This window comes from Mus musculus, chromosome 1 (assembly GCF_000001635.26).
Source record: "Mus musculus strain C57BL/6J chromosome 1, GRCm38.p6 C57BL/6J".
Lineage (NCBI taxonomy): Eukaryota > Metazoa > Chordata > Mammalia > Rodentia > Muridae > Mus > Mus musculus.
The window spans coordinates 42,736,464-42,758,107 of NC_000067.6; the positions used below are offsets into that span (position 1 = coordinate 42,736,464).

The following is a 21,644-nucleotide window of genomic DNA, read 5'->3' on the forward strand; positions in this document are numbered from 1 at the left end:
GAGCATCAGGCTGTGGTGACCTGCAAGTCAGCTCTTTAGCCTGCATTCTGTTGAAATATTTAGATTACACCTGAGACACAATTCCAAATGAGACATTTTCTGTGGACTCACACCAAGATGAGATTTTTAGAAATGTACACCAACCTCTCAGCATTTCTTCAAAGGCCACAACATCGAAGACAATAGACACTTCCTTTCTGAGGCCTTGTGAAGAAAGAAGAGGAGATAAACTTGGCTAGGTTTTAAGCTACAGCGTATGTGGCTTCCAAAATAGCTGAGGAAAAAAAAATATTGTCCTAAATGTTATAGACGACTGACTGTTCATGTTCCCCCAGATTCATATGTTGGCATCTAAAGCCCGGTATGATGCATTTTAGAGGTATGGTTTGGGACAGGTGATTAATGTCAGGGTGGAGCCTTCAGAAAGGGGATTAATGTGGTCCTAGGAGGCCAGAGAACTAGGGGGAATCTCAGCCGATCAAATGAGAAGCCAAGAGGTCTGCAGACCTGTAGAGGTCCCTCCCCAGAGTTGAACTGTGCAGACACTCTGAGAGTGGATCTTTAACCTCCCGAGCTGTAAGTGATGAGTTCTCTTTATTCAGAGGTCCTCTAGTCCTGTGGGCCTTTCCCGTAGTCGCCCAGGAAGACTAATGCTGCCATTCTTTAAATGGAAATGTCTGCACCAGATTCATGTTTCCAACACCTGCCTGCCAGCTGGTTGTACTATTTCCAGAAGCTATGGACCCTTTAGGAAGAGGGGCCAATCTGGAGGAAGTGTGTCCCCAGGGGAGGTGTTTGAAGGTTTTACCCTGTCTGGTCCCCTCTCTGTATCTGCTTCCTAGCTCACCATGTGGTCTGGTGGCCAGAACAGAGAGAGACAGAGAGAGGGAGAGAGAGAGAGAGAGAGAGAGAGAGAGAGAGAGAGAGAGAGAGAGAGAGAGAGATAGAGAACTTCCTTGTCTCCATAGGTTGAAGCCCTCTGTAACAGTGAGCAAACAGACGTACATATATCTTCCCCTCAGTTAGTCCTGTCAAGAATTAGGTCACAATGATGAAAAGCTACTAATTTAGACATCTCTCTGTTTGGATTAGAGATATACAAAAATGACGATAGAATAAACAAAGTAAGTCTTCAAATCAATGATGGATTGATTATTCCATCAAAAATTTTTATATTGTTCCTAAGACAAAGTCTCTGTAGCCCAAACTGGCCTGAAATTTTGATCCTCCTGCCTCAGGCTTTTGAGTGCTGGAACCATGTTTATCTCATTTTCATGCCATCAATTTAGAAGGTAGTAATGGTCAAGTGTAATTACGACAGATAACAGAAATGTTAATATAAAAACGTAAAAGATGTGGTGCTAACATTTCAAGAATATGCAGTGTGCTTTGTGCCTTTTGTGTATGTTATGATTGAGAAGGAAAATATACCATGCTGGTCCCTCCTAGATCTCATAAGTAAAATCTATGGGAAAAATATTTTATGGGGCTGGAGACATGGCTTAGTGGTTAAGAGCATTTCTTCTAGCAGAGGACCCAGGTTCGATTCCCAGCACCCTCAGAGTGGCTTACAACCCTCTGTAACAACAGTTCCAGGGAATCTGACACCCTCGTCATAGCTACCACACATACACATGGTACATACATGCATGCAAAATACACACACACACACACACACACACACACACATATAAAATAAAATATTTAAATATATACTGTTAAGCTTACTTTTCAGCTCTTACTTGTTAAGAGTGCCTACTGCACTTTCAGATGACCCAAGTTCAGTTCCCAGCACCCAATGGCAGGTGACTCACAACTGATAGTAACTCCAGCTGCAGAGAATCTGAAGCCCTCTTCAGGCTTCTGTAGGTAACTGCATACTCAGGCATATAGCTACACACATACACATACACAAATAATTCAAATCTCTCTCTCTCTCTCTCTCTGTCTCTCTCTCTCTCTCTCTCTCTCTCTTAGTTCTGTTTTGATACAGGGTTTCTCTACCCAGAGCTCTGCTCTCCTAAAACTCATTCTGTAGACCAGGTTGGCCTTGAACTCAGATCTGCCTCTGCCTCCCAATGCTAACATTAAAGGTGTGCACCACCACATCCTAGCCACAAATAAAACTTTAAAAAAAATCTTTCTAAAGTTAGATTTACTCATTTTATTTTATATGTGAGCATTTTGCCTGTGTGTATGTATGTGTACCATGTCACACATGTTTGGTGCCCTTAAGGTCAGAAGAGGGCACCGAATTTTCAGAAACTAAAGTTATGAACGGTTGTGACCCACCATGTGGATGCTGGGAATTCAACATGGGTCCGAACTGCTGAGCCATTTCTTCAGCCTGTACAGATCAATCTTAAAAAAAATAAATAAATAATGAAAGAAAGAAACTCTGGATTTGGTTTGGTTTTGCTTTTGAATATTTCCCTTAGATGTTACGTTTGGAGTAAGACATCTCTTACCCCTATACCTTTCTTTGCCTGAATTAAAATGTTTACCGAAAGATAAGCATTTTGAAGATTATTAAGCACAGAATAGGAGAAAGCGTATTCCATCTGTCCACATGGGGGAATTCATACATTTTTTCCACTCTTAAATTTATCATGGAACTTTATTATAATAGTATGACTCTCAGCTGACAGCAGAACCAGAAGATAAAAGTTACAAAAAGCTATTGGACTAGTGTTTGGAAAGAAGGAGCCAAGAGTATGTTCTGTGGGTCTTGGACCCTCCCTGGGGGCTGAAACAGGTACATTTTGAACAGGTGAAGAGATCTGGGTTCTAACAAGAGGGAGAGTATGAGTGTGTGATTCTCCCAAAGGATGAGCCTTTCTCAAGGGGGGAAACTGTCAGAACCATCACACACACAATATGTCTACACCTTTGCTTGTGAGGTCTCTGCGTGTGCTTGTATCACACATCTGCTACTTAGCTGAATGAGGGCAGAGCACGGCTTTAGGTCACCTTGGCTCTGCCTTAAGGGAAGCTGCCTTGAGGACCAGTATTCTTAATATACGGAAAGACTATTTCCCAAGAAGGAAGGACACTTCTGAGTACTCTCCCTTACACACTCCACTTGCTTCTAGGATCATGGGGGTTCGTGTAAATCTGTATCCAGAACCTTCTTCTCTGCCACTGAGGATTCTCATGCACCCCCTTTACTGGTGGTGTGGGTTGTGGCATGCTTCCTCCAGGTAGTCCCACCTCCCAAAGCACTGGTGACATAAACTCCAGCTGGAGACACGAGAAAAGCTAGCCAGCTCAACAAGAAAGGAGAGGAGCAGATGTAGCAGAGCCTGGAGGTGTAGGTTCCAAAAAGGATGACCTTTTCCATGAGTAAAGGGAATATAACCCATGTCTTCCCTCTGTACATGGGGCAACTAGTATGCTGGTACAATGGAGAGAAGCAGATGCTTTCTCATGAAGCTCAGCTCTCTAGAGATTATCCACATAGGTCCTGCCACAGTCTATTGGCAGTTCGTGTGGGGCTGGACCAGACAAAATGCTCCACAGCAAAACTGCATTTAGCATAAAGAAATAACCCCAGCCGGCTGAAGACTTCTCAGCAAAGAATGGCCCCAAAGGGAAAAGACTTGAAGCCAGTCAAAAGAAGGGTGTATTGAAAATGCCTTCTGCTGTTTGAAACCGTGATTCAGCTAAAATGGGGTGTTTGTGCTTTCTGGGTCTCAATACAGAAAAAGACATCCTAGCTGCGTCTTGGGCACAGAAGAGTGGGATCATGGTGCCATTCATAGCCAAGGGCTACTGTTGGTAAGCATGGCTCATAACCTTGGCCAGACAGAGAAGCCTCACCACAAGGTCACATATTCAAAGACTGGTGTGTATATGTGTATGCATACGCAGGAATGTGTATAGGAACACAGACATCCAGGAACCCAGTTAATTCTTTCTTACTATTGGACCAAAAGATCACAGGAGGAAGAAAGCCATCCTTCCAGTAGAAGTGATGTTAGGTCTAAATCCCAGGTCATGAGTGAGGCATGGAGACTCAGCTGAGAAGTAATCAAGACCATGAGATATTTGGGGGTGTTTCTGTGGTCCAGGGCTGAAAGACTTACCAATTTTTTTTTCTCACATCGTAGAACTGGAGAAAGGAAATCTGCTTCGCAGACCTCAGACAAGGGCCACAAGAACATGTACACTGCAAATGGTTATATTATACATCACCTGACAACCTCACATCAGATAAAGGGGTCCTCGCTCCGCACAGCAAGGGAGAAAAAAATATTCATCGGTAAAGGAAGAAGCCTGCACAGAACCATTTCTTCTCACTCCTTATATGTACAAACATGAATAATTTGACATGATGTTTAGACAGTTTTCACCTAACTTAAGTCTTTTAATTAAAATGAAAGGCAGAAAATATGCTTTAAATATGAATGCGAGAGGTGTGAGTTGGCATCCCCCAGCCTTCCTCCTCCTCTCTCTCTGTTGTTAGCGAGCACAATGAGATCTCATTGCTCCCACCGTCTTTTCATAATGTTTATGGTTGTTTTAGGTAACACATAAACCACGTTGAGTGTGATATTCCCGTTATTACATGTCAGGGGCACATATTAAACTGGAGCCCGTCCCTTTTCCTGCTATTTACTTTTGTGGCAAATCAGTCAATGTATTTTCCTCCACTCACCAGGCAATATTGCAGGGTTGCCTGCAGCCCTGAAGGTAAATGCTAACTTTTCAGCCTGTGCCAAGCGGCACGCCCTGGGCTCGCCACCAAGTGAATGAGAGCAGTATATTCTGGGCTGAAAAATGGGCTCAGATGTTGCCCCTAATAAATTACGTGATTATTAAATTGCCGTGCAGTTCCAACCCACGTTATTTTATTTTGCCTCTTGCCGGCTCCCTTGTCGCCTTCCCTGCCTCGCCTCCGTTTTCCGTGTGCTTAACTCGTAAAATGCTAAACAAGTTTTGATATTTACCTGTTTATGATTAAATTGCAAAATGATCTGCTTAGTTCTGTTCTAAATTAAGGTCTGCATTAAATGTCATAGCATTTATCTTTCATAAAATGAGACAGCAAGGACACTAATTTCCTAGGTATTCAATCACTGCCCTGTGCCACTGGAGAGACAGTGAAGGAACAGGCCTGCCCACAGTTCACAGCTCACTGACAGCCCTGAGATGGAATCATAAAAGTCAATTAATCATTAAAAGCTGTTACAAGCACATATCGAACCGGTCTGGCACAAAATGTTAATCAGTCCAATATCAATATAATAAATTCCTGCAAATTGGAGCGATCGATACATTTAAGGCCTAATGAATCAATTTGAGGGCACCGGGCTGTTCCTTGGGGTCCCCGTGACATGGCAGCCGGGTGAGTGCTACATCTCTAGGCGCACTGCCAACAGAGGTCACCTATCCTAACAGGCTGTTCACTTCAGCCGCAGTTACCACGGTGACAGCATGTCACCGTTGCCCTAGTGTCCTTCTAGGTAAGGTAGACGGCAATGCATCACTGCCCTTGATGGATTTGTCAATAATACTTAACGGGGGAGGGGGGCTGCTCACATAACACACGGAGGCCTCCTGTCCCCTAGCAGGTTGGTGTGATTTAATTGTCTGAAGGGGTGTGTGCGTCTGCATATATGCAGGATCTAAGCAGCAGTTACAGGCAGAGGGAGTTGGCAGTTGAGCTGATTGCTTTAGGATGGCTAAGGAAAATAACCCAGAAAGTAACAGGCGGTCAGAGTGATGATCAAGGTGTTACATTAACTAAGTCTCTGTGTGAGTAAGAAACCACCTAGAGCCTCTCAGATTAACAATTTATTACCTACAACATTTTAATACATCACTCATGTGTGGAAATGGAGTTGGGTATTAATACCCCAAGGCCTAGACCCATAGTGGTGCTTCTAGATGCCTGCTTACAGCTCCGTATGTCCACCAAGGAAAGTCCATCAGGGTAAACTTAGGTGAGCAGAAATGATTGATAGGTTTGTTCCCCTCCCTCTCCTCCTACTCCCCATCACCCGCAGTCGCTCCTTGCCCAAACAACCATGGCTCTGGAAGCCTGAAGCAGACTGGGCATGAAGAAATGGGAGTTTAAACAATCCTCTTCGTCACCTGTTTTCAAAAAGCGGAATTTTCCTGTTTCAACACATCTTATCTATCGTTACACCTATTAAAACTGACCAGCGAAGGGAAGCAGGAACAGTTTTGGCATTGCAGAGTGGAGTAAAACCTCTTTAGAGACGAAAAGAAATCTCAGTAACTGAGACTCCAGGGAATCCCCATGTTCCAGAACCTTCACTGTCATTTAACACAAAGCATAAAGGTTAATACTGAATAAAATAATACCTTGGGTGATGATTTTAATAGTCTCAAAGTACAACTTTCCCCCTGGGTTGCTCTTCCATAGGGCACGGGCCCACACACATCTGATTGTCCTGTGTGTCCCCGCTGCTTTACCAATAGGATCACTCGATTCAGTTTAATCCCCAGAAGTTACTGTGTGAGTTTCCCCTGCAGTCATTTATTCCCTTCTGGGGGGGAGGGGGGGGACGTGGAAGCTATGCCAAGTGAAGGAAAGGTTAATTTCTACTGCCTAGTTATTTTAAAAGATTTTTTTTTCTTACCTGAAAAAAAATCGTTTTTTATTGTAGTGGTCTGAATTATAGGAAACATCAAAATAAATTACAAATTCTCTGCTAAAGAAATAACTATTCAATGCATTGAGACAGGGTGATGTTGCTGGTGTTCAGACAAAGGTAATGCGGTGCCTTGGCTTAATTGCCCTGACACCTTGCTCAAATACTCAAGCTACACTCTTTGAAAGAGAGAGAGAAAAAAATCTCTCATTGTTATTAATTGTATTCCTTTTAGAATGTAATGTCATATCGCTGCAGGCTGAGCTAATGAAACATACCCATATAACCAAAATAGTCATATTTCTTTTTGTTCAACACATTCTATCAAAACTGTCTGCTAAAGACATTGTGTTAAGATCTTTTCACAGAGCAATATAAAGAACATCTCAACTACTTCAACATTTCTATTATCCGATTACTAAAATGCCCAGGAGGACCAGACAATATAGTGTGAATTCAGTTATCCTATAAGACTTTAGAAATATTGCTAATTCCTGCCTTGGATTTATGTTAATATTAATGCTAGATTACATGCTATAGCTCTGAATACCTTCTGCATACCAATTCTCAACAAAGGCAGGATGCTCCCATGCACTGAAGCTATATGCCTCTATGATAATGAGAATCTGAATTATTTATTTCTATTTATCCTACAGGAGTTCGCTCGACCCCAGTCGCATTTTCTTTCTCCGCTGCACATCAATGCGTGTAAACACGGCTTCGGAGCGGCTGCCCACTTTCTGTGTTCGTCTTCTCTTTTTCAGCAAAGCAATAGGCAGTAGACAAGAATGTTACACCGCTAGGAGAATCCGTTTAAGCGTGTGTTTGAGGTAAACCCTCCTAATTAAGTCAACTTTAACACAGACACGCAAATGGCACCCTGCATATGTGTCTGGCGCCTAATATTGGCTGCTGAGCCCAAAGGAAGTCAGGCAGCAGCAGGGCCGAGGAGACAGTTTATACGTTCAGCCTCTCCTTCCTTTAACCTTTCTACTAGAAAACTGTTTGTGTGGTGGGGGCTGGGCGGGCAGCTTCCCACTCGGGCTAGTGCCTGAATCAGTGAGGCTAAGATGCAGATGCTCAGACTTTGCTCCGATGCTCACAGCGTTTCTGGGTCCATCTTGCCCAAGGAAAACATGTGATGAGTTTGAATGACTGAAAGCCAAAGGAAGAAAGAATCCAGCTTTGAAGCTCTGTATAGCCTCGGGTTTCTCCATTGAGGAGCATACCAGAGAGCTTCATCAAGAACATTCCAGAGGGCTTTATCTTATATGGACTAGAACTTGGTGGGGTAACGTGGGGAGAATAACATTTGTAATGCTTTACCAAGCTGGCATTTTAGGAGACTTAAGTAGTTAGCAATTGGAACATCAATGTTTTTGGTGGCCCCAAGTGACACATAAAAGGAATAACTTTCCCTCAATTGCTGTTGAGGGACTGCTAGAGGGTCAGTTACTCTGGGCTAAGAGTGAATGGGAAAAGTCCTGTTAGGTGATCTAGTTAGACATCATTCGTTCTTCCAGACTTACAGAGTATAGCAGTCAGACATCATTAGCTCATCCAGACCTACACAGAATAGCAATCAGACATCATTAGTTCATCCAGACATATTGACTGTAACAATTAGATGTCTTGTCACCCTGTCAGAACCACTGGCAACCCAAATGTAGAGTAAGACTTAAAAAGGTAAAATAAAAAATCTCCAGAAGTGTTGTGTACTGGCTGGTTTGGTGGGTCAACTTGACACAAGTTAGAGTCATCAGAGAGGAAGGAGCCTCAGCTGAGAAGATGCCTCCACGAGATTCAGTTATGGGGCATTTTCTCAATTAGTAATCAGTGGAGCTCAGCCTATTGTGGTGCCATCCCTGGCTGGTGGATATAGGTTCCATAAGAAGCAGGCTGAGCAAGCCATGTGAAGCAAGCCAGTAAACAGCACCTATCCATGGCCTCTGCATTAGCTCCTGCCTCCAGGTTCCTGCCCTGCTTGAGTTCCTGCCCTGCATGTGTTAATCATTGTTACTAATCTCTTCCTGAGCCTAGTTTATAGTTAGTTTAATAGAACAACATTTGTGTAGAAAAATAGAACATATTCAGTGTTATTTTTGGTTTCAGGCATCCATTAAGATCTTGAGAACTGTGTCCTGAAGATAAGGAGAAACCACTATATGTAAAACCAAACCACAGCGTCTTAGTCAGGGTTTCTATTGCTGTGACGAAACACCATGACCAAAAAAGCAAGTTGGGGAGGAAGAAGTTTGTTTGGCTTACACTTTCAGTATTGGATTGTAATACAATGTACGAGAGTCTCTTACTCCCTCCCTTCTCTCTATATTTTGATACTTTTCCAGGGGAGACTGTTTCTATTTATCTCAGACAGAAAGGACAATAAAAAGACCAAGTAAAATAATTCCCTTCTAAATCCAGCATAGAGATCCTGCCTATCCAGGCCATGGTATAATATGATATATAATTTGGCACAGATGTCCTTCGCAAGCCTTGAAGAAAGGCAGACTAGAATGAACACTGAGGGGATCTACTGGTGCCTGTTCTTCATGCATCCCAAGTTCTCATGAGAGGGAAGCTAGAGCACCTAAGACTGGTGTTGTGAGCTGGGGAATAGGTGCAGAAGAGATTGACAGCCAGGCTGGTAGACAATGCCAAGCAATGTGGTTTAGGAAGGAGGAAGGCTGGAACCCTGGTTTTGATGAGTTCCTCAGGCCATCTTCCCAGTTGAACCCATGACACAGGTGTTAAAAAAAACTGAAAACTGCCAAGAAAGGAGCCATTGCTCTAGGATCCTATGAAGACATATCAGACTTAAACAATAACGTTGCTATGTTGGTTTTACTATTTGATACTTTTGGTCAGTTTTTATATTGAAGGTTCCCACTTTCATAGTTTTGATTGTTATCCAAAAGAATTAAATGGTAAGTTCCAGAAATAAATAGTACATACGTTTTTAACTGTGCTCTGATCTCAGGAGTCAGGAGTCAGTGTGATTGTGAAGGTTAACCTCCGTTGTCAGGTTCACTGCACCTGAAATCAACTAAAATGCTCATCTAAAGTGCAAACATCCTGGCACACCTATCTGTGAAGGAGTCTCTTGATTGGATCATTTGAGGCTGGAAGACCCACCCTAAATATAGATTGATATTAGAACACCTTCCCTAAATCTGGGCCACATCTTCTAGGGACAGCCCACATAAAAGGACACGGAAGAAGGAAGCTTTTGCATTTTGCCTGCTTTCCCTCATTCTCCAAAACAAGTTCATCTACCCTGCTGCTGAGACTTTAACTTTGCTGGTGTTAGAACCTGATCCTTTGGGATTCCAATGTGGACAAGAACAGCCGAGACATCTTGTGAATGGAATGGCAACCAAGTTCTTGACCTTCCTAAAGGGAGAGAGCCATTGTTGGACAAGAGCAACCACAGACTATAAGTCACCTCTTTTTTTTTTTAATTAATTTATTTTTTTACACTCCATGTTTTATTCCAGCCCCCACCAGCCACCCTCTGAGCGTGCCACATCCCTGACCTCCTCCCCACCCTGTTTCCACGTGGATATCAAGATACAGTCCATAGTACTCAAAAGGTCAACAAGCTGAAGGACCCAAGTGAGGACACCTTAGTTCCACTTGGGAGAGAGAAGAAAGCAATCACAAGGGGGAAAGGAGGGAGGGACCTGGGAGAGAAAGTGGATGGGGTGGGAGTGGGGTGTAGAGAGAAACCTGATCTGCTATTGGGTGAGGGAAAAGGACTGAAACCCTGAGGGCCAGCAGAAGGAATGGAAAAAGGCAGCCTCGGAAAATAGGATGTTGGGGAACCCTCAGAATGCACCAGAAACCTAGGAGGTGAGAGACTCTCAGGACTCAAAGGGAGGGACCTTAGATGAAATGCCTGACAGTAGGGAGAGGGAACTTATACAGCCCACCTCCAACAGGAAGACAGGACATCAAGTGAGGGATGGGGTTGCCATCCCACAATCACAACTCTGACCCATAGTTGTTCCTGTCTGAAAGAATTACAGGGATGGAAATGGAGAGAGCCTGAGGAAAGGAAGGTCCAAGGACAGGCCCAAAGTGGGATCCAGCTCAAGGGGAGGTCCCAAGGCCTGACACTATACTAAGGACATGGAGCACTCACAAAAAGGGCCCTAGCATGACTGCACTTCGAAAGACCCAACAAGCAGCTGAAAGAGTCAGATGCAGATGTTTGCAACCCAACCAATGGACAGAAGCAGCTGACCCCTGTTGTTGAGTTAGGGAAGGCTGAAAGAACCTGAAGAGAAGGGCAATCCTGTAGGAGAACTAGCAGTCTCAATTAATCTGGACCCTTGAGATCTCTCAAACACTGGACCACCAAGTCACCTCTTTTAATGTATATGTTTTCCCCATCAATTCTGTTCCTCTAGAGAACTCTCACTAATATAGCAATGAAAACTAGAATCAGTTACATTATTATTTACCTAGCACAATCACAGAGACATGGCTCAGCTGTGGCAAGGATGGATTTGGAAATGGTTACCTAGACCTCTTGGAGCCTGGAGCTGGCCAGGTATTTTTGGTTCATCTCACAACAGTAAGTCTGTACATTACACAAAGGACTGTAGAGTTCTGCTCATGACATGACACCAGACTTACCTATGTAATTAGACTCCTTGAAATCAGATTCTATTAGTTGGGTGGTAGAAGCACAGGCCCTTACTCCCAGAATTCAGGAGTTGTCAGAGAGTCAGAGGCAGGAGGATCTCTGTGAATTCAAGGCTAACCTTAATCTAGAGAGCAAGTTCCAGGACAGCCAAGACTATCCATAGTCTGTCCTGTCTCAATATATATATGAAGAGGAAGAAGAGAGAGAGGAAGAGGAAGAAAAGAAAAAAAGGAAGGAAGAAAGGAAGAAAGAAAGGAAATGCCTTCTATCATAATAATACCATGTAGTCATGGATAAGTAGCAGCACATTTATTCTCATTCTCCAGGATTCACTACTGGAACTGTTTTGTTGTTTGTTTGTTTTTGTTTGTTTTGTAGCACTGTAAACACAATACACATGACGGCTTAGGGAAGGAAAGGTTTATTTTGGCTTATGGTTTTGGAGGTTTTCAGGCTAACATGAGGCAAGGCATGGATGAACCCTCTTGTCCACTGTGCTAAGGTGGTGTGTCGGAGGCTATTTATATCACTGTAGATAGAGAAGCAAAGATTAAAGTTTCTTCAGCCACTTGAAATAGTTTCTCCAGCTGGGAAACAATAGTTCAAGCTTCAGAGGGACATTTTCTATTCAAATAGTAATGTTTCATGTGTGTTGTGTTTAATTTTACCTATGTGTGCATAAATAAGGAACCAGAGAGGAAGTTTGTTAAAATAAAATTCAATATGCCTATTAGACATTACTGTGCATGCTCCCAAGGTATAAGAAATCACCACCAATTAGATAGCTCAAAGCAATAGAAATCCCTCCTTTTGTGTTATGGAGGTCAGAAGTCTGAAATCAAGGTACTGGCAGAGCCACTCCTTTGAGTTCCCAAGGAAGAATTCATCCCTCGATTCTCTTGCTATTTCTATGGTTTTCAGTAACTGGCTGTTTCCTATCTTACGTCCTCACTGCTCTGGTTTCTACAATCTTCTTTACATGGTCTTCTGTGTGTGTGTGTGTGTGTGTGTGTGTCCCCATCTGCCCAAATGTTTCTCTCCTAAGGACATTCTTGGTGAATTGGCGCCCAACCCAATCCAGTATGATCAAATCTCAATTTGATTACATCTTCGAAGACCCTCTTCCATATATGGTCACATTTGCAGGGGCTGGGGGTAGGATATAAACAAGGCTTCTGAAGGGACACGATCCAACCCCTCAGATATTTGGCTGCAGTTATCCTTGGGAAACTTTGAACAAATAGATGGGATTTAAAACCCCAGAATTTGATGAATTCAGTTAAATCTTAACTTTGAGGTTTTTGTTTGCTTGCTTGGTTCTTGGCATACACACAGGTTTCTATATTTACATAGTTTGAGTTTGCATGTGAGCTTCTCACATGGCTTTAAATTTTTGTATTATGCATAAAAAGTGTGTCCTTACTCTAAGATTATAAAGGTATTCATTTACTTTTGTCTTTGATACATTTGAATTCACTCTAAGTTAAAACAGTGAAGCTGTGTTATGTGTTTCATTATTATTATTGTAAAGGCTCATTTTATTTGTGTGTGAGAGAGAGAGAGAGAGAGAGAGAGAGAGAGAGAGAGAGAGCTGTGTGCAGTGCAGATGCTTGCAGAGGCCATAAAAGGGCACCAGCTCCCCTGGCCTCCAGGAGGTTGAGTACCCTGACAGTGCTGGGAACTGAATTCAGCTTCTCTGGAAGAGCAGCAAAACCCTCAACTGCTGAGCCATTTCTCCAACTGGTTATATGTCAAAGAACCAGCTACGTCTCACACATATATATAGTAACACAAGTTACCTGCTTTGGATCTGCACTTGGGTCTATCCCAGACGGGCTGCTTGATCTATGGAATCCACTTATTTGTTCCTAAGTGGTGAATTTCTACACCTTTCTTTACTGTGATTTCATTTTGCATTTTAGTAGCTGGTGGAGACTATTTTCTGCTGTTGTTCCTTTTACTTTAGCCAGAGTTAACCTAACTTCACCCCGAAGAGATGAACCTTGGCAGCATTTTTGTCATTTTTAAGTTCTGTTGTAATTAAACCACACTGTTGGATTTCCTTAAACCATCCGTATTCATCTGTAAGTACGAAGCCTACTCTACCACATACACCTTTTTAGTTTTCTTCCCTTCTTACTTTTTTCTTTAAACTCCTGAGAAAATATTTGGAGTTTTATGTCACCTAGGTTTTGGATATTTCCTGAGTGATTTTTCCTTAGACATTTTGTGTTTTTGTTTGTTTTTCAATTGTGAATGGAATCTTTTGAGTTACAGCCTCCTTCTTCCTCCTACTCATCTCTCACACCGATCTGTTAGCAAGAACTGCTGGTTCTTCCTGCATCTAAATGCAGAGAGAACATATGCCTATTTCCCTTAAGTCACCCTAGGCCACCTCCTTTACTTTGGGCTACAGACTGGTGTCTACCCACTTCTCAATGTCCCTTGTCCACATATCTGCCAGAGGTAGCTTTCTTACAGCCTGTGATATCATAACAGAGCATCTTTCAGAGTCTTCTCAATTTGTTATATGAATTCTTCTTAATTAGTAGTTCCGAAGCAAGATTGAGTAGTATCAGTATAGATAAGAGGAAGCTTTGACTTATTTATTTTAGTAATACTCTTCATTAAGGTCTTACTGAAAAGCATGATATAAGATATGGATACTTCAGTAAGTGTGAGAGTTGGCATACACTGGTGTGTGTGTGAGAGAGAGAGGGAGAGAGAGAGAGAGACGGGGAGAGAGAGAGGGAGAGAGAGAGAAAAAGAGAGAGAGGGAGAGAGAGAGAGAGAGAGAGAGAGAGAGAGAGAGAGAGTTAGTTTTCCCATGTTGAGGAAGTAAAGCTCTAGATCTAGGCAGCCCTGGTTGTTTTGGAACTCTCTCTGTAGACCTGGCTAGCCTCAAACTCAGAGATCTGCCTACCTCTTCTGCTCCACCTCCACCCTGCCCAGCTATAGTTTTTTGTTTTTTTGTTTGTTTGTTTTTTAAATCAAGATTATAGATTTTGGGGAGGTGACTCAGGAGTTAAGAGCATTTGCAACTCTCCAAGGAGGCTTGGATTCAGTTCCTAGTACCCACATGGTGGCTCACAATCATCTATAACTTGAGTTTCAGGAAATCCAATACTCTCTTCTGACCTCTACATAAACCAGGCATGCACATGATGCACATAAATATTGTGCAGGCAAACACCGTCCCCCAGACACTCAAAATACATAAAATAAAAATAAGTATTTTTTAAAAGTTGGAATTTGGTATGATTAGCTTTATAGCTTTAGCTATTTATATTAGTTTTATGGCAACTTGACACTACCCAGAGTCATTTTGGAAGAGGGAACCTCAGTTGAGAAAAATCCTCCACCATATTGATCTATGAGCAAGCCAGTAAGCAGCACTCCTTCATGGCCTCTGCATCAGCTCCTGCTTCCAGGTTCCTGCCCTGGTTGAGTTCCTGCCTTGACTTTCCCTCAGTGATAGAGTGTTCTTGGGAGTGTAGATGAAGTAAACCCTCGCCTCCTAAACTGCCCTTGGTCATGATCTTTTATCATAGCAATGGAACCCCTACTTAAGACAATTATCTTTGAAGCACATATTTTGACATTTAGGCATATCAATAAATGATTGATGGTTAGTTTCTTAAAATGCCCCTTGACCACAAAGACAGTGAATTTTCTCCCTTGCTCCCTAGCATAGATTATAGGTCTGAGCCATCAGATCTGGCTTGAGGTTCAAAGCTTGTGACCACCTGTTCCAAGGACAAATGAGCTGCCTAGAACTCTTCCACTGGCCTGCCTGTAGCCGGGAATGGTGGAGTTCCCTGTGACTGTGGGATTCTATATGAGCTACTGATGAGACATAAGCAAGTAAGGAAAGTTGATCTTGGGATCAACACTCATCAAGAATAAGATGGGTCCCCCACTCTCTAGCTGTGCTTCCAGACAGGTTTGCTTCAGTGTGGCTTCAGCAAAGCCTTCCTAGTGGTCTACAGTAGAGAATGCAAGAGTCCATCCCTAGCCTGAACACTGCACACAGACACCAATTATGCTAAAATATTTAATTTCATTCCATAAATAATTAAGCCTAAATAATAATACCTAGATATAACTTGGAACTTGTGACAATCTACCTGCCTCTGTCTCTGTGTACCAGGATTATAGGCCTGGGCACACATTCTTCTTCAGGACTGATTATAATACATTTTGTATATTGATTTAAAAAAATGATGCTTAGGTAGTTATGGCCTGTGAGTAATTCTATAAAGTAGACTAAGTGGATATCATCAGTCTATACTCTAAGACATTCCTTTAATTTTTTTAAATTTTTTTTTAAAGTTCTACTTTTTAAAGATTCCTAGAGAGCCAGATGGGTGATGAAAAGCCAGGTTTCACATGTAACACTAATATTGGGGGAAAAAAAACCTGACGCTAGAAATTATTTAGTTATTCTGAAAGCTGTCACTTCTTGAAAGCAGAGTCAGAATTAGAAAAGAATTAACAGTGTATCGTTGTGTTCTCACATTTCCAATGTGGCTGGTGAATCATGAAGCAAAAATTTCCTCAAAACTGGAGCCCCAGAGTCTTAGTCTGAGCCCATCCTCCTGCCTGAGAATCTCCAAATTGCCTAGTGAAGGAAAAGCTATGTCCATGGTCCCACCTGTTCCAAAGTCCCTTTGGAAATCTAGGCAGAAGTAGGTTTGCTAGAGTCTTACTTATGACAACCTGGGAAACAAAGAAGGCTCTTCATACAAGGGTGTGTATCCACACAAGAGGCAGCATCCTGAAGGAAACCTTCAGGAGCCTCCGATCCTGCAGTTAGCTGACTGTTTCCTGCCCTCCTTGGTCCAACTCGTTATGGCCCCAGGTGTTCCTTCTTGCTGCTGAACTGCTGTCTCTACCAGCTGAGCCCACTCCTGTGGTCTGCACTCACTGCCCTGGCTGCAGGTTGAACAGGGTCAGGCTACTTCTCAGATGCTTCCCACCAGCCGCAGTGAACTCCATTTTGACATGAAGCCATTTAAATGGAAATCCAGTTTTACAAAGCTCAAGTGACTGGTAATGAAGATGTGAATGATGCTTATGAGGTTTTTATTTAATTTTAAATCAATTGTGTATTCTAATTCATTAATAAAGGGGAAAGGAAAGAATACAGGAATGCCTGATTTCGTTGTCATTATTCAAATGGAAGAGACTACTTCTTCATAGGAACTTCTTAGGGAAATTGTCAATTTCCCATTTTCTCTGAAAATCTATTTTTATAGAACTTGGGTCCAATTTATTCTATAAAAATTAGATTTGACTCTATTGGACATTACATAAGGAATTTTAAAAGGTCTAACCAAGTATTGCACTGAATTTCCAGAACTCAGTCATTTTTGATATTGTGGGTGGTCTAAAAATAATGTTTACATGCAACAAATAACTTAGGTTTGATAATAATAACATATCCTGGGAAACTACAATGGTCTTTGTTGTAGAGCTAAGTACTAAAAATGATCTATCTTAGAGACTTAGGAAGTGAGGTACGTGGGATGTGGTTATTAGGCCCAGGTCTGCTTTGAACTGTGCTGTCATACATGGGAGTCATAAGGTCAGGGTTGTGCAAGGGTGGTGGTTCTATATCTCACCAGCTCCCCTAAGACTCAGAAGAGCAAAGTATGTATGTGTAGTGCTCTCCAGCCTATGATCAAGCAGAAAAGGAAAAATAAAAGAACCCCCTCAAGTTCTCTCTCCTCCTACCTGTTCGCCTCTCCTGTGGGTAGCCACATAATCATGGGCTTCCTTTAATGTCTCAATGCACACATGGTAGGACCTTGAGGAGGGATTAAATGAGAAGTTACTATCAACTTCCTGTGACTTGTAAATGCTTAGCAGACTACCAAAGACAAGGTAAATATTGTTAGCTGATATTACCACTGCAATTGAAGCTAACAAATTGAAGCTCAAATTGAAGCTAACAAATTGAAGCTCAAAGCTGCTAAGTGGAAGAATGTCCTTGAATTTGTTCAGAGTTAGTGGATAAGTAATTTTGGGTTGTATTGGAAAATGGGATCTACCCAATTTAAGAAAGAATGTGACTTTTTTTCCTCTTTTTATCCCAAGATAGGCATTGTAGTGTGTGATGGTTTGAATATGCGTGGCCCAGGGAGTGGCACTATTAAGAGGTGTGGCCTTGTTGGAGTAGGTGTGACCTTTTTAGAGGAAGTGTGTCATTATGAGAATGGCCTTTAAGACTCTCATCCTTGCTGCCTTGAAGCCAATCTTCTCCTTTTTGCCTTTGTAACAAGATATAGAACTCTCAGCTCCTCTAGCACCATGCCTGCCTGGATGCTGCCATGCTCCCACCTTGATGATAGTAGACTGAATCTCTGAACCTATAAGCCCTAATTAAATGCTGTCCTTATAAGAGTTGCCTTGGTCATGGTGTCTGTTCAACTCAGTATAACCCTAACTAAGACATAGTAAATTGAATAAGAAATGCCCCACCCCTAGACCTGGACATTTGAAAACTAGGTCTCCAGTGGGCGATACTGTTTGGGAAGGTTTGGAAGGTGCAGCTTCACGGGGGCAGGCTTTGAGAGATAGCAGTCACTGGCTGCTCCATCTTCAGGAACAGGTGGACCTTCTAGGAAGTCCTTTCATTCCCCACCCAAAACCATTGGATGCCATTTAGAAGAACACTTAAACATAAGTGTAGGATGGATGCTGGAAGAGGAAAGGAAATTTTCTTCAGGGATACAGGCCCTTAGAGGCTACCAGTGTTCCAGTAGATGTTCCTATATCCATAGGAACTCATAGATGCATCACTAAATAGACTCAGGTTTAAAAAGGAGCACAAAGTTGGAAAGGAAGCTTGGTATGAAGGATAGAGGAGGAAGTGGAGGGGAGAGAGTGAGGGTTGGGTCTGATCAAGACATGCATGTATGAAGTTCTCAAACAATAAAGAATAGCAGAATATCTGGCTGGGATGGGTATGTTAGAATCCCTGCAGAGTCTCTAGCAGGTAGGTTTAGGGGGACTGGTCAGTCTGGGGACATGGTGGCTTGGACCCATTTTTCCTTTCACAATTCCAAAGGATTGTTTTTCTCCCTTATTCTTTTAAGTTAGAAATGAAGGTTCAAAATGTGAATTTACTTAACTTCAGTATTTTGTCTTCTCTTATTTTGATGTAACAAAACAACAGCTCTGAGGGCTGTGGTGTAGCTGGGATCATTAACTGGGATTAACCACAGTAGGAATGAGCACCAGCAGGAGGCATCCAGTATGCTGGAGATAATGCTTAGCAGTCAGGGTGGGGACAAGCTGCAGAGAGCCATCATCCTGTTGCCCCCTCTCCCTAGGACAAAGACACAGTGATGTCAGCTTATGATTCTGAAAGTGTGTGACATTTACAGCTCCAATGCCCGTGTCACCTTGCAAAGTAGTCTGGGTTGGTGTTGGACAGAAGGTTCTGGAACACATTCAAGCATTACTCATCTCCAGACTGTAGTTTTCATCCCATAAATTTCCACACTTGAATTATTACTTCATTTACCTGGATGGGAGAGGAAAAATGTCACAGGGCTTCCTGAGCAGACTTTAAAAGCTTCAAATAGCCCGAACACTGAGCCACTGCCACAGGCCCCTAGGCAGTCGTGCTCTCTGACATGCACACCAGAGGTGAGCTTTGAGAATTGTGGTTATAATAATAGGGTGCTACTTTCCCCAGGTTTCTGTGCTTGGAGCACAGGCTGTCAGAAGATTGGAGCCGCCTGATCTGACACAGATAGAGTAAGGTTTGGAACTTAGGTGGAGAATGTATGTGACTTGGTAAGAATGTATGTGACTCATGTTGGCTTCCCAAGTCGCAAATCAGAACTATGATGCTCGAACCTCTCTAAACCATGGGACACGGACACACATATGGATTCTGTGCAGTAACTACACACAAGCCCAGTGCATACACACCTTCCTGTCATTCTTATCTCCGTGGACTTCAAAAACAGACAGAGGCTAAGCACACGTTTATGAACCATCTTTGAACTGGGAAGAACACTTGCCTGGATATGTACACAACCCGTGTCTCTGAGCAGAGGACTGTTCACATAGATCATTCAGGTTTTATAGGCCAGGCGTTACACAGTGTGGGGAAAGACAGACTGCTCTGTTATTGTCCCTCACATTCTGCTTTCACTCCAAGTCCTCTGTCAAAGCCACATTCTTATTTATCCTTCCGCATATGTTCCTGGGATATTTCTGTTTAGTGGGAAAGCAATATCAGCGAGTGTCTCTGTTTTATTAAGTTTGTCAAACAACAGAATATCTGGTCTGTTGGCCAGAATTTGTTAATCTGTTACAAACGGCTCTGTCCCAATGTGTCTTGGAGAGGCTGTTTTCCAACACATTCTTGGGTTCATCCTTGTAAATGGTGTGAATCCACTTGTTAACAGAGGGCTGGCTAATTATTAACATGAAGCTTTTCTCTGTGTGTTATGGTTCCGTGTACCTCCCTCTACTCCTAGCGCTACTCCTGGTCTGATTTATCACACAAACTAACCATTTCAAGCCAGGTCTCAAAAGCATGTGTAGAAGAAGAAAAAAAGATCTCCTTTTTTTTTTTTTTTCTTAGAAAAGATTAGGGTACGGTGCCTTATCACTGATGACCCAGGGCATGCCTGAACCTGATACTTTTTTTTCTGGTACTTTTCAATGTCAGATAAAGTTGGAAATATAGTAAATTAGACATGCATTTAATATACCTTACCTACAGGACATCACAGCTCAGCCTACCTACCTTGAATAGCACACTTAACACATAGCCTTTTTATAAGGCATTTGAATGATTTCATGTTCACATGTCTTCTTTCTTTTTTTTTCTCCATTAATATATTTATTTATTCACTTCTCAGCCCTATGGTAGCTGCCTCTCTTCTCCCAGCCACACCCCCTCATTCAGTGCCTACTCCTCCCTGGGAACCAACCCACCCTGACAGCTCAAGTCATTGCAAGACAGGGCACATCCTCTCCCACTGAGGCCAGACAGGTGGCCTAGTTAGGGAAACAGGATCCACAGGCAGTCAACAGAGTTGGGGACAGCTCCTGCTCCAGTTGTCAGGGGAGGGAGGTATAGGGGTGTAGAGGGGAACAAGTTCACATGTATTCTTGAATCCAGTGGGTAAATAGAAGTACCCACATGGCCTATGCCTCAGGTGGCAGTAGCCACAACTTATAGGTATGGTATAATGTGGTAGGTGTGGGTAGCAGCAGGGTCACTCAGAGGTCAGGGAGCCTATGGTGAAGGTTGCAGGAGGCTGGGATCTCAGAAGACCCAGAAGCAAGAACTTAGGTATCTGAGCTATCACAAGAAAGTAATTCCTATCTAAATTCACTTTTGGAGAGACATAGAGCAAGTTAGGCTAATCAAATGAAAATTTGTTTCCTAAGGCATATCACTCTCTTTAAATGTTCATAGAATCCCCTGTATCTAATAGACTGTGTGACCAGCATCTTTCCTGATGTTCAAACCAATCTTCTGATTCTTTCTGTGAGAGTTTGGTAGTTCCAAAATGTCAAGTTCTTTGGATGAGTCTGAGCCACATCGAGCAGTAGAATATAGATCAAGGCTGTTTGTCTGTCTCCTCCCCACTCCTTCCTTGCCCTTTCTTTCACTGGAAGCAAGTCTCTGGCCAAAGTGTAGCAGAAACATTTGCAGCCTAGTAAATAATGAAAAAAATTCCCCAGACTAATTCAGACAAGTTTAGGGGAGCATCCACTCTCTGTTCTCAATTCTAAAGGAAAGGTTCATTGTATGAGTTATACACAAGTGTTCATGGAAGCCAGCATACCAAATTCATCAGAGACTACTTTTGTGAGGGCACAGGGGTCAGCAATATCAAATCCCCAGAGACATGGGAAGAACCCCAAATCCCTCAAGCTAACCACAAATCATAAGTATCATTCATTTCACTCATAAAAATTATTTCTAACATCACCATGCTAATTGAGACCTAATCACGAGCTTTAGAAAACCATTTTGTTTTTGCTCCTGGATTTTGTGAGGTCCCCCTTTCCCTTATAGATAGTCATCCCTAAGATGCTGGGGTCTTTCAAACCCAGAATAGCTACTCCCTTGGAGTCCTTTACATATCTATCCATGCCCAGTCCCACACAATTGAATTTGGATGACCCTCCATATTTAAAAAGCAGTTTATAAAATGTTGTATTGGTTCTGTATTGAGCTTTCAAACAATTTTTACTTACTTATGTTTCTTATCTTATGTTTTTTATTTCCTTTGTTTGGCTGTTTTGTTTTGCTTTCTTGAGACATGGTTTTCTTGTGTAGCCCTGGCTGTCCTGGAAGTCTCTACATGGACAAGGCTGACCTTGAACTCAAGAAT

General features: G+C 42.5%; 2 long non-coding RNA genes across 4 annotated transcripts in view; both read left to right on the forward strand.

Moving 5' to 3' along the window:
- Gm46091 (predicted gene, 46091) overlaps nt 1-8,328 on the forward strand; it is a 60,254-nt gene extending 51,926 nt beyond the window's left edge. For 2 of the 3 annotated variants that reach the window (NR_168293.1, NR_168292.1), the window contains exons 2-3: nt 4,110-4,261; nt 7,277-8,328. This is a non-coding gene — a long non-coding RNA (predicted gene, 46091). The remainder of the gene's footprint in view (nt 1-4,109; nt 4,262-7,276) is intronic. The other variant, NR_168294.1, reaches the window with a different exon arrangement.
- A 5,920-nt stretch (nt 8,329-14,248) lies between these two features.
- On the forward strand, nt 14,249-16,423 carry Dalir (DNMT1 associated long intergenic non-coding RNA). The gene has a single exon (NR_130904.1). It is a non-coding gene; the product is annotated as a DNMT1 associated long intergenic non-coding RNA (long non-coding RNA).
- The last annotated feature ends 5,221 nt before the right edge of the window (nt 16,424-21,644 follow it).